Source organism: Manihot esculenta, chromosome 18 (assembly GCF_001659605.2).
Source record: "Manihot esculenta cultivar AM560-2 chromosome 18, M.esculenta_v8, whole genome shotgun sequence".
Taxonomy (NCBI): domain Eukaryota; kingdom Viridiplantae; phylum Streptophyta; class Magnoliopsida; order Malpighiales; family Euphorbiaceae; genus Manihot; species Manihot esculenta.
In genome coordinates, this window is record NC_035178.2 from 22,539,492 (window position 1) to 22,553,782 (window position 14,291).

Genomic DNA, 14,291 nt, shown 5'->3' on the forward strand with positions numbered 1-14,291 from the left:
CAATTGTCAATTGCATAAAGAATGAGAGAGATCTAATCCTAGCTACTCAAACGCATGAGATGTTGCTAGATCATGCAATTTCTTAGTTTTTACACCAAGTGTTCCTAAGTCAGAATATTTTCAGCAATTACGGACTAACAAATATACCAACTAACAATCAATTAACTTTGCAATCAAGAATCAAGTGGCCAATTTGATCAAAACAACAAAGCAATCTTAGAATTAAGCACACAATTGCATGAATATTGAACTAATCAAAAGTAAAAACTTTATGTTCAGATCTCACAACCCTTTAAACAACCTTAGTTTCAACCAAACGTCAACTAGAATTAGGGGTTTCAGCCACTCATGGCTGAACCAAAACAGAAAAATAGAAGAGAAGAACAAAGGGGGAAGAACCGGCGGCCTAAGGTGGGTGTGGTGTGGCTGCCGAACCTTGGTGGAGTTGAATGGAAGAAAATCTGCCTCTTCTTGTCTCCTTGAAGCCTTTAAATAAGTCTTGGGAGGCTGCCTAGGGTTTCTTGGGTGTCCATGCATCTTTTAGAGGCTGCCCTTGTGTCTTCTATGTGCATGTGTGGAGTTGCAAGCCCTTTTTGGTCTTTTAATTGCTGTCCAAGTGTGTCCAAGAAGCCTTCTTCACATTATTCATGCACTAAAGAGGAAGGCGGAGTCTTGATTTGAATTTTGAATGTGCATGGCATAAAGTGGGAAACATGTGATCTTCAAGATTTGGCTTATTGAACAAGGAGGAGGCTGTTCGGAGGGACTTTCGGCCGCCTAAGTTTAGTTTCGGAGGCTGGACTTTCGGCTCTGGAGCAAAGGTTCGGCGGCCGAAGGTGCCTCCGAAGATGGGTGACTTTCGGCTCTAGACCAGACTTTCAGCCACCGAAGGTGCTTCCGAAGATGACTGTGTTTCGGTTCTGGACTTGACTTTCGACTTCCGAAAGTGCTTCCGAAGGTGGCTTTTCCAGATTTGGCACCTTTTGGCATTTTTAAGAGCATTTTCTCCAAATTGTTTCTTTACACCTAATATCTGTAAAACATGATTAAAACCACAAAATTAGGTAGAATATGTGTAAATAAGCATCAATAAGATCATGATAATATGTACTAAAATATGCTCTATCAAATACCCCCACACTTAGCCTTTTGCTTGTCCTCAAGCAAATAAACATAGTCAAATAAGTTTTCTTTGCTCTAGATCCTTATTTCCACTTAAGCTCTTACTCAAGACCCCTATTTTAAATCATTGCAGTGAAGAATATATGCATGAAGATTACTTACCTCTTTTCCTTGTTTCCCTTTGCTTACCATGGTTAGAATTTGTTTTCCTCAAGAGAGACCATACTTGCACATTTTTGTTAAGACTTTTTCTAGCTTTTGGATTGACTTGCCCTTACCTTGAAGTACTTTATTTAGGCTTTTTGCACTTAGATTTTCCTTGAAAAAGTCACCAACCTTTTGACGTGAAGGTACATATTTGTGATACCCACCCCCAGTTACTCAGTTGGTCACCTTTCCAAGTGGCTACTAGCTTTGTTCTTAGTCTTTTGACCATTGGAACAGTTTTTTATTTGTGCTTTTAAGGTCTTTGCCTTTGCTGAATTTTCTTTCTCTCAATGATTTGGGCAAATCAATACCAATTGCTAAATCAAGTCACATTAAGTTCATTCACACAACTTTCAATTTATTCTCATCAATTGAGGGTCATCAATATATTTTTCACCATGGCAAACTCAAAGATTCAATTCAAAAGGCAATTCTCAAACATGAATATAACTCACTGCAATTGATTCAACATAAGTTTCAAGAGTTATCACATCAATGGGGTCATGGAAAGAAAAACTCATCCAACATAGTTCATCAGTTTGAGTAGAGCAAAACAAAAAGAAGACGAAGGTTGTGGTTGTGTGTGTATTATTGAAAGCATAAACAAACTAAAATGAAAAAAATTTTCAACTGTGGCTATTTAAACTGAAAGAAACGCAAAATTGAAAGGAAAAGAATCAATTTTCGCAATCTGAAAGCATTGTGAATTTGCAGAAGAAGAAAGGAAGAAGGGAGAAGAAGAAGAAGAAGAGGAGAAGAAGAAGAAAGAGGTATGCACCCCCACACTTAAATCATGCATTGTCCTCAATGTAAAAGAAAAGAGGAGAACAAAGGAATCTGAATACTCCCCTGGGGTGTGGTGTGCATGGCATGATCACTTAGGCTGGCTGAGAGAGTGGAATTTCTTCCACTACTTGCACTGCGAATCCTTCATAGTATGGCTTCAGTCGATGCCCATTTACTTTGAAGATCTTTCCAGTTTCTATGCTTTTGATGTCTACAGCTCCATGGGGATAGGAATGTTCCACAATGAATGGTCCAATCTATCTAGACCGTAGCTTTCCTGGAAACAATTTCAAATGGGAGTCAAAGAGTAAGACTTTATCACCAACCTCAAATTGTTTTCTTGAAAGATGACTGTCATGGGAGGCTTTGGTTTTTGTTTTGTAGTTCCAAGAGTTCTCATATGCATCTCGTCTTATTTCCTCTAGCTCTTGCAGTTGTAATTTGCGATGGTGGCCAGCTTCCTTGAGGTCCATGTTGCAATTCTTTACAGCCCAATAGGCTTTATGCTCAAGTTCAACTGGAAGGTGACAAGCTTTCCCATAGACCAATCTGTAGGGAGACATACCTATGGGGTCTTGTAGGCTATTCTGAAGGCCCATAAAGCATCTTCTAACCTTGTACTCCAATCCTTTCGGTTAGGAGACACGGTCTTTTCAAGGATGGCTTTGATCTCTCTGTTGGACACTTCAGCTTGCCCATTTGTCTGAGGGTGGTAGGCTGTGGATGTTCTATGGATCACATTGTGCTTTCTGAGGAGGCTTTCCACTACCCTATTGCAAAAATGGGTCCCTCTATCACTGACGATTGCTTTTGGCACTCCATGTCTGGCAAAGATGTTGGTCTTCACAAAGTCTACCACTGCCTTGGCATCATCAGTCTTAGTAGCTCTAGCTTCCACCCATTTGGACACATAATCCACTGCGAGGATGATGTAAGTGTATCCAAAAGATAGTGGGAATGGGCCCATGAAATCTATGCCCCAAACATCAAATACCTCACAGACCATGATGGGGTTCTGTGGCATTTGATTTCTTTTGCTTAGATTTCCAGTCTGTTGGCACCTAGCACATGATCTACAAAATAGAAAAGCATCTCAAAAAATAGTGGGCCAAAATAGGCCACTTTCAAGTATCTTATGAGCAGTTTTTCTTGGACCAAAGTGTCCTCCACAACTATATGAATGACAAAAAGTAAGTACAGAAGCTATTTCTTGGTCAGGAATACATCTCCTTATCATTTGGTCAGCACAATGTTTCCACAAATATGGTTCATCCCAAACATAGTATTTGGCATCTTTCTTTATCTTATCTTTAGTGTGCTTTGGCATGTCAGGAGGTAAGTTACCGGTGGCCAAGTAGTTTACCATATCTGCGTACCATGGTTCATCAGATTGAGCAAGGAAAATCTGTTCAAAGAGATCATGCTTACATTCTTCAGAATCTGGAAGGTGCTACTCTTGGCTTGACTGTAAAGGAGGTGGTGCAGAGGTGGAAGAGCTGGCTTGCGCTGGGAGCTGAAGTGAGAGGTTCGGCGGCCGAAGCATGCCTGTGTTCGGCGGCCGAAAAGTGTCTTCAGTCAGTGTGTCAGTCTCATTTTGCGAAGCAGAATTCGGTGTTTGCGAGTCAGTAGGGTTCAGCGGCCGAAAGGGGACTGGATTCGGCGGCCGAAAGTTGGCTTCAGCTTGCGCAATATCAATTTGCTGGATGCTGCAGACATTCTCTTTCTGGCTCTCAATCTGCACCTGATCAGTTTCTTGGCAGAAATTATTATTAAGTATATCATCTTGATTTTCATCAAAAACTTCCTGGCTCAAACAGTCAACAATATCAAGACCATAGACAGGTGACATATCATGTGGATATTTCATGGCATCATAGACATTGTATTTAATCACTTCTCCTTCAAACTCCATGGTTAAAGTACCATCATGCACATCTATTTTAGTTCTAGCAGTACTCAAGAAAGGACGTTCAAGAAGGATATCAGAACTAGCATTGCAACCATCTTCCTTAGTATCAATCACATAAAAATCTGCGGGAAAGACAAGTTCATCTACTTGTACTAACACATCTTCTAGGACACCTAATGGATATACCACAGATCTATCAGTTAGTTGGATCACAACTCTTGTGTCTTTTAGTGCACATGCATTCAGAGATTTATAGATGGAGAGAGGCATGACATTTATAGAAGCACCAAGATCACACATAGCTTTCTTAATTCCAACATTCCCTATCTTACAAGAAATTGCAAACATACCTTTGTCCTTGCACTTAGTAGGGAGCTCTCTTTTAATGACAGCAGTGACAACCTCACCTACACTTACTTTTTCTCTTGCAGTGAGCTTTCTTCTATTGGTACACAATTCTTTGAGGAATTTTGCGTATCTTGGAATTTGCTTGACAGCATCTAGCAGTGGAATGTTGATTTCCACCTTTCTGAAAGTCTCAAGGATTTTCTTTTCTTCTTTTTCCTTTTGTGTTCTTTCAAATCTTTTTGGAAAAGGAGGTAGAATGTGAAAACTTACTTTCGGGTCAGCCCTTTGTGCAGGAGGTGTTTTAGTTTGTGCATGAATGGCTTCAGGTTGCATTGGTTCTTGCGCAACTTGCTTTTCTTCCTCTTGTCTTTGATCTTGAAGCTCTTTTCCACTTCTCAGAGTAATAGCACTGACATTCTATCTGGGATTAGTTTCAGTTTGAGAAGGGAGCTTACCTTGGGTTTCGATTCTGTTTATGGAGGTGGCCATTTGTCCTAGGTCTTGCCGCACGTCTTGCATGGTGTTTATCAGTGTTTCCATCATCTTTTCAAGGCTTTGGTTGGAGTTCTGAGGTACTGGTTGGGCTTGATTTCTTTGGTAGTTCTGGGTGTTATTGGCCCTTCCATAGCTAAAATTGGGGTGGTCTCTCCAACCTGGGTTGTATGTATTTGAGTAAGGATCATGTCTAGGTTGGTTGTACCCTCCAATTGCATTGACTTGTTGGCTGTCTTCTTGCAGCATAGGACATTGATCAGTTGGATGTCCTATATATGAACAGATACCACATGGCCTAGGTGGCTGGGTTGCTTGAATCTATTGAACCAGTCCTATAGCAAAATCTTTCATCATAGATGTCAGTTCAGAAATAGTGGATGAACTTACCTCATTAGCTCTTTGCAGTTGTTTTTCTTCTCCATATTGCCTAGATGAGGCTGCAAGGGTAGATATCAACTCTTTCATCTCCCTTGGTGTTTTGTCTGCAATGGATCCTCCACAAGCTACATTTATGAATTTTCTTTCTGATGGGAGCAATCCTCCATAGAAGAACTGTATGAGAGACCTGTCTGACATATCATGTTGTGGACAACCTGTACATAGTCTTTCAAACCTTTCCCAATAATCATATAAGTCCTCAGTTTGTTTCTGTCTTATGCTAGTGATTTCTCTTATTATGCCAATTGATTTAGATGGTGGGAAGTATTTGTCCAGAAAGGTTTGGACCATATCATCCCAAGAAGTTATAGATCCAGGTGGCAAATAAAACAACTAATCTTTAGCAAAGTCATCTAATGAAAAGGGAAAAGCTCTCAATTTAACATGATCTTCAGAGATCCCTTGAGGTCTCATAGATGAACAAACAATATTAAATTCCTTCAAGTGCTTGTGGGGATTTTCATTCTCTCTACCTCTAAATTTAGGAAGAAGATGAATCAAATCTGTCTTAAGTTCAAAGGGAACTGTAAGAGGTGGATAGGTGATGCAAAGAGGTGCTTGATCACCTATAGGTGTTGCTAATTCCCTCATGGTCCTTTCTCTTAGCACTTGAGGTCTCATGACCGGATTTTCTTGAACTATTTGATTCTGGACAGCATGTCCATTGGGGACAGCAGCTTGTGCATTTGGTTTTGCCATGGGTGCAAAATTCGGTTGCTGGAGCAAGGAAGGTTCGGCGGCCGAAGGTTGATGAAGTTCGGTGGCCGAATGTTGGGCAGAAGGTTCTGCGTTGGAGGCTTGCTTTCCTAGCCTTCTGAGAGTGCGTTCAATTTCTGGATTAAAGGGCAGAGTGTCCTTGTGTTTAGATCTAGTCATGAAAGAAAATAAACAAGTAAAATCAACTCCCCGGCAACGGCGCCAATTTTTGACTCGCGGTTGTCGAAGCCGGTCAAAAATAACCTTATTGGTTATCAACAATTTACAACTGCAGATAGTGGTGAAGGATCGAATCCACAGAGAATTGATTACCTATTTATTTTTCTCAATCAAGACCAAGAGAACTAATTGAAAATACAATTGAAAGCAAGTAATTGAAAGCAGAATAAAAGTAAGGTGCAATAAAATAAAAAGGGGGGTTTTGAGATTGATTTGACTAACAACTATTGAAAGCAATTAAAACAGCAAGTAATCAAAATAAAAGAGGAAATCAATATGAGAAAAGTCTTGTTGAAGATATGGATCCACTTTGGTTGTTTGGGTTGATCATTGAAACTTAGGTTTTCTTGATTCATTCAATAGATTAGTTATGGGGTGGAAAACGCTTCTCACCACCATGTCTCTCCTTATAATTAAATCAATTAGGAAACGTCCTCTAATCAATTACTAATTAACAAATTGCCAAGGAACGTCCTTGGGTCATAGGCATCAAAACAATTGTCAATTGCATAAAGAATGAGAGAGATCCAATCCTAGCTACTCAAACGCATGAGATGTTGCTAGATCATGCAATTCCTTAGTTTTTACACCAAGTGTTCCTAGGTCAGAATATTTCCAGCAATTACGGACTAATAAATATCCCAACTAACAATCAATTAACTTTGCAATCAAGAATCAAGTGGCCAATTTGATCAAAACAACAAAGCAATCTTAGAATTAAGCACACAATTGCATGAATATTGAACTAATCAAAAGCAAACACTTTATGTTCAGATCTCACAACCCTTTAAACAACCTTAGTTTCAACCAAACTTCAACTAGAATTAGGGGTTTCAGCCACTCATGGCTGAACCAAAACAGAAAAATAGAAGAGAAGAACAAAGGGGGAAGAACCGGCGGCCTAAGGTGGGTGTGGTGTGGCTGCCGAACCTTGGTAGAGTTGAATGGAAGAAAATCTGCCTCTTCTTGTCTCCTTGAAGCCTTTAAATAAGTTTTGGGAGGCTGCCTAGGGTTTCTTGGGTGTCCATGCATCTTTTAGAGGCTGCCCAAAGTGCCCTTGTGTCTTCTATGTGCATGTGTGGAGTTGCAAGCCCTTTTTGGTCTTTTAATTGCTGTCCAAGTGTGTCCAAGAAGCCTTCTTCACATTATTCATGCACTAAAGAGGAAGGTGGAGCCTTGATTTGAACTTTGAATATGCATGGCATAAAGTGGGAAACATGTGATCTTCAAGATTTTGCTTATGGAACAAGGAGGAGGCTGTTCTGAGGGACTTTCGGCCGCCTAAGTTTAGTTTCGGAGGCTGGACTTTCGGCTTTGGAGCAAAGGTTCGGCGGCCGAAGGTGCCTCCGAAGATGGGTGACTTTCGGCTCTGGACCAGACTTTCGGCCGCCGAAGGTGCTTCCGAAGATGACTGTGTTTCGGTTATGGACTTGACTTTCAGCTTCCGAAAGTGCTTCCGAAAGTGGCTTTTCCAGATTTGGCACTTTTTGGCATTTTTAAGAGCATTTTCTCCAAATTGTTTCTTTACACCTAATATCTGTAAAACATGATTAAAACCATAAAATTAGATAGAATATGTGTAAATAAACATCAATAAGATCATGATAATATGGACTAAAATATGCTCTATCAGTGGGTGACCGATCTCGAAACATGACCGTCGGCACCATAAAATCGGCTGGGGAAAAAGAAACCCAGCACAAGACAAACGACATTAAACAAAGGCCACGAGCCTCTCAAAGGAAATTTAAGCAATAAACAACTGACCTAAAATAGGACCATAACGGGAAAAAACCCTTTATGAGCTTGAAATCCAGAATCCAAAGAAAAGAGTTCAGAACACCCGAAAACGACAGGCAAAAACCCGATCTCGATCTCGCTTAAAGGATCGAAATGAAGAACCACGCATCATGAGCTCACATCCGACCTCATTAAAGGGTATGGATCTCAACAAAATCTGAAAGGCCTAAATCAGGATTAATTATAAGGCTAGACTTACCAAAAAAAGATGTCTCAATACCATAAAATGAGCTCAGCCCACTTAGAAGCCTTAGGCAAATGAGGGGTAAAACAGGAAAAAATCGCCCAAATGAGCTCACAGGCTAAACATGCGAAAAATAGTCTGAGTATAATATAACTGAGCTCACTGTCCGAACAGGCTCATAGGCTGAACATGCGAAAAATAGCCTAAGTATAATGTAATCAAGCTCACAGCCCGAACGGGCTCACAGGCTGAACAAACGAAAAATAGCCTAAGTATCATGTAATCGAGCTCATAGCCTGAACGAGCTTATAGGTTGAACACGCGAAAAATAGCCTAAGTATAACATAGCCGAGCTCATAGCCTGAACGAGCTCGCAAGCTAAAAATGTGAAAAAGACTAAGTATGGTGCAAATGAGCTCGCAACCTAAGTAAGGCTCACAATCTAAATACATAAAAATATACTAAGTATGTTAAAACGAGTAAGCCAACGAGTTGGCAAGGCTCGCTGGTCGTATGTGCAGGAATAACCTAAGTAAATGGGATTAAGAGACTTGGCCGAGCTCGTGGGATGAAGATTCTTAAAACCCAAAGGGGCACAAATGTAAATAAAAGATTGAAGGGTCTACTAGCTCGAAAAAAACGCAAGAACTACACATCCTAGAATTGTTTAAGTAGATAACCAGAACCCAAAATTGTTTAAGTAAGCAAGCAAAACACATTTTAAAGTTAGGATCTACGAGATTAAAGTTAAGATTTACAAGAAGTCGGCCCAACAAAATTCACAAGTAATACATACAAAATAATATTTAATATGGAATGGTAAATAAAATGGACACGAATAAATCAAAGAAAATATAAATTTTATTGATTATTAGAATGGGTTACAGAAGTAGCAGGGGAGGGGGAACCAAAACTAACTAAGTCATTGAGGTTTATCTACAGTATCTTCCCCCTCAGGTCAAGGAGGCAAGCGAGGAGCACCTTTGGGCAAAGGGTTGTCGTCCTCTCCATAGCGCACCTCCTCGCCATCAGAATCTACTTCTGGAGCTCGTTGGTCTGCCAACGGAGTGGAGGGGGCATCCCTAGCCGACTTTAAGCCCTGATTGTAGCTGGAGGTGAACACTCAGAAGGCCTCCTTATATATATTCTCCTTCATTTCTGCGGAGGCCTTATACTCTTCCAATTGCGCCTCACAAGTCCGGTGAATGACATCTTTAAATTCAGCAGAGTCTTTATACTCCTGTAGGCACTCCTCGCAAGCCTGCCAGACCCTATCCTTTGCAATCCGAGCATCCTTCAACAGGGCAGAACATCTCTCTTATAGAGCACTAACCTCTTGGTGAAGTTGTTGTTGCTGAAGGCGAGACTCCTCCGCTACCAAGGCCATGCCTTTCAGGTCATCGACGTGTTTATTAAGCTCCTGTTGGAGGACAACATCATGGGCTAAAGCCTCGTCGCGCTAAACTCGAGCCTCATCAACTGGCAGCAAGACTCCTCCAAAGTAGACAACTGCACTAAGGCTCCGTCTCGCTGAGACTCCGCCATAAAAGCCCGTTTAGAAGCCCTGCCAACCTCTTCCCTCATACCTCCTAAGCATTTGGTGAGGTCCTCGAACTGGTTCCGAAGCTCGATGATGTTCCCACAGGCTTCTCCAGTAGCCACAATATTCTCCTCACGGTGCACTTCGTTGATGCGTTGGTCCATCGATCTCTGAAGGGACTGATCCCGAGTGTCGATCTCCATGAACACGCCCAGCGCCTGTCAAGGAAAGGACCAAACAAAGTTAAGAAAAGATAAAAACAAAAACATGTTTAAGGAAAGCAGATGACTTACCATGAGGAGCATCTCTCTTAGGCTATTTCTCAGGTCCTCCCGAGATCACGAACGGAAGACCACTTGTTGTTTGGTAGAGCAAGCTAGATGGTTGGTGAGAGCAAGGAAGCGGGGATCAGAGACATTGGAGACTCCCCCCCAAACATCTTCTCGCGCAGCATCTCAACCACATAAGCTGACACAGACTCGGTAGTCACCTCGGTAGCATTGAGGGACTCATTGTAAGGGGCAGAAGATAGCAGCTTTGCAATCCTTTTTCCTTTATCAGCAGGGGGGAAGCGCGGTCTTAGCAGGATACACGACCCGAGCCCTTCGTCGTTAAATTCGTCTCCCCAACCTGTTGGTTTGATTTCTGAAAATGGAGTGTCGGCAGACTTTGGTTTAGTGTACCAGACCCAATAGTCGTACTTTCCTAATGGTTCTCCTAATAAATCCCTTTTCCCTATGAGCTCGTTCACTGGAAGATTTCTTTTTCTATAGATTTTTGCGGTTTCGTTTGTGAGGGAGAGTTGGTTGATTTTCTTACCGATAGATCGATGATCGAATTTAGGAAAATAGTTTTTCATTCATGGAAATATCATACAATCAAAGATATTTTACACTTAAAACACTCGAAAGAAAGAAACGTTTACAAAGAAGTTTTGCTTTGGAGAAAACTTGTCTCCTGCTTACAATCTGAGGCCATTTTATAGCCTGGAGTAGAATCTTTTTACGTCACTGCTTTCATCAGCTTCTTTGTTGTCTTAGTGAGCTGTCAAAGTTAGTGCTTTAGCGAATATTTTGCTTTTGTCACTTTTAGTGACTCATCAGTGATGGTGTTTTCAGAGAATCTTTTTTCTTTTGTCACTTTTAGTGACTCATCAGAAGTAGTGCTCAAGAGAATCTTTTATTTTTGTCAGTGCTTAGGGCCACGTCTGCTCGTTTGGGTCTTGATTGTCCTGGTATATTTGATCTGACATTGTTTCATCATTATCAGAATCGCTTTCCCTTAATCGATCAAATTTTGATTTAGAACACTCTCCTCTTGCTTTTGAGCTGGAGGCTATCGTCTTACCTTTTGAAGTGGCAGTGTCATCTAGCTCTCCTAGTGCTTGGAATAGTTGCCTTTTCAATTCCTCTTTAGGAACAGACTGAAATAAGTCCTTGAGTAATTCTGCCATTTTAGGCATTGAAGTTTCTTGGGATACATTTGGTTTTTTAACCAAACAGATTAGCCCTTTGTTATGATAAACTGATAAGTTCTCAAAAAATTCAAATTTATCCCACCATTTTATCATAACTCTTCTAGTTAACCAGTGCACGTTATCAATGAAGAATTCATTAAATTTTTTAGATTTTTTATTGGTGATCATATAGTCCCACCTAGCTATCCATGGGAGCTTGTAGAGGATTGCAAACACCATTCGAGGATTACTAATTGTCCTGTTATTTTTAGCGAACTGCTCACAAACAGTTCTTACCTTATTAGGTAAAATTATTGAAAATAGTCCCCAATTAAAAAACCATTCATGAAACCAAGGAGGAAAATCTTGGTCTTCTTTCTCCAATTGGAACTGTATAAACCAACTGAATTTTCTTTGTCGGTTTTCATATAGAAGTGCTCCAGTCCAGGCATGAATATAGTCAAAGTAACTGTACCACCTGGGTTTCCCATAACTCAACTCTCTTTGTTTAAAGAGAGAATCTCCCCATTCATCACTATTCACTACTCGTTTTATTATGAACTTACTAAAGGCCCACTGATGTCCAGTTCTTTTGGTGGGTGCAAGTTCTACAGATCCTGTTTCTACCAGGATTGCTTGATAATAATCAAAGGCTTTTGGTAGAAAAGGAACAGACGAATGATGTTCAGTATAGTGTTCAGCTATTTCATAGGGCTTTAAGCCCTCATACTTCTTTTCTATGGGATTTAAGAAGTAATAGCTGATAGGAACATAGGGGTAATTTACCTCTCTTTCATTTACTAGTTTAATGCTTATTTTATAAGCATCTTCTCTCACCTTTTCTAAGCTTTTAGCTGGTGGTGGTGATGATTCTTCATGCTGTCTTTTAGCAGGAGTCCTTAAACTCATTTCCTGTAAGAAATTTCCGAGTCAAGAAATCAGGCAATGAGTTAGTTTCTCCTTTAATAAATTCAATATCAAAATCGAATACAGACAGTATAGCTTGCCACCTAGCAAATATCTATTTAGAGGCGATGTTTTTAACATCTTTCAAAAGTATTTCTTTAGCACTTTTGCAATCTATCCTGATTAGGAATTTTTGATTTAGTAAATCAGATTCAAACTTTTGAACACACAATACTATTGATAGTATCTCCTTTTTTACCGTGGAGTAATTTACCCTCAGTCCAATCCATACACCACTGGTGTATCTTACTAATAATTCTTTTCTGTTGATCCTTTGTTTAAGGATCCCTCCATAACCCTTCTCAGAGGCATCTATTTCTACTATTTTAAAGGACTCAGGGTGAGGTATTGCCAGACAAGGGAGAGATTTTACTCTTCCTTTGATTTTCTTAACTGCTATGGTGTGTTCTTTAGTCCAGTCTAGTGGTTTTTTTTTTAACCTTTGGAATAAAGGTTTTGCAACTTGGGCTAATTCTTTATAGAAGTCTGCCACGTCGTTTAAACTCCCTAGAAATCTTTGTAATTGTGTTTTATCTCTAATTTTATCAGGGAATTTATCTGCAAACTCTAAGGCCCACTCAATAGGGATAATTGTTCCTAATTCTATGTTATGCCCTAGGAATCTTATTTTTGTTTGAAAGAGTTTTATCTTTCTGGCTGAGACCACTAGACCATTAAAGGGTATGGAACTCAACAAAATCTGAAAGGCCTAAATCAGGATTAATTATAAAGCTAGACTTACCAAAAAAAGAGGTCCCAATACCATAAAATGAGCTCGGCCCACTTAGAAGCCTTAGGCAAATGAGGGGTAAAATAGGAAAACACTGTCCAAATGAGCTCACAGGCTAAACACGCGAAAAACAGCCTGAGTATAATATAACTGACAGGAGCGGTTGTCGAAACCGGTCAAAAATAACCTTCTTGGTTACCTACAATTTACAACTTCAGATAGTGGTGAAGGATCGTATCCACAGAGAATTGATTACCTATTTATTTATCTCAATCAAGACCAATAGAACTAATTGAAAGCACAAGTGAAGGCAAGTAATCAAAGAGAAATAGAAACAAGTGCAATAAAAGTAAAAGGGGGCTTTTGAGATGATTTGACTAACAACTATTGAAAGCAAATAAAACAGCAAGTAATTAAAACTAAAGAGGAAATCAATATGGGAAAAGTCTAGTTGAAGATATGGATCCACTTTGGTTGTTTGGGTTGATCATTGAAACATGGTTATCTTGATTCGATCAATAGGTTGGTTATGGGGGTGGAAGACGCTTCTCACCACCATGTCTTTCCTTATGAATAAACTGATTAGGGAACATCCTCTAACCAATTACTAATCAACAAATTGCCAAGGAACGTCCTTGGGCCATAGGCATCAAAACAATTGCCAATTGCATGAAGGGCAAGAAAGATCCAAACCCTAGCTACTCAAACGCATGAGATGTTGCTAGATCATACAATTTCTTGGGTTTTTACACCAAGTGTTCTATGGACAGAATATTTCCAGCAATTACGGACTAACAAATATCCTAATCCAACAATCAATTAACTTTGCAATTAAGAATCAAGTGGCCAATTTGATTAAAACAACAAAGCAATCTTAGAATTAAGCACAATTGCATGAATATTGAATAAAACCAAAGACAAAAGTTTCTGTTCAGATCTCACAACCCTTTAAACAACCTTAGTTTCAACCAATCCTCAACTAGAATAAAGGTTTCAGCCTCTCATGGCTGAACCAAAATTGAAAATAAAAGAAAATAAAGCAAGAAGAAGAACCAAAGTGTGGGGAGAGGCTTTGGAGAGCCTTGGACGATTTCTTGGAGAAGTGGTGGAACCAAAATCTGTCTTCTTGAAGCCTTTAAATAGATCTTGAGAGGCTCCTTAGGGTTTGGTGGCAGTCCATGAGTCTTTTAGAGGCTGTCCAAAGTGCCCTTGGTCCCATATGTGCCTTCTTTGTGCATGGGTGAAGGCAAAAACGAGATGCATGTGATGGGAGGCAAGTGGGGGCTCTTTGGTCTTTTCAATTGCTGCCCAAGGTCTTCAAGATGTTGTCCTAAGAGTTAAGAGGCTGCCCATGCACTAATAAGAAAGGTGGAG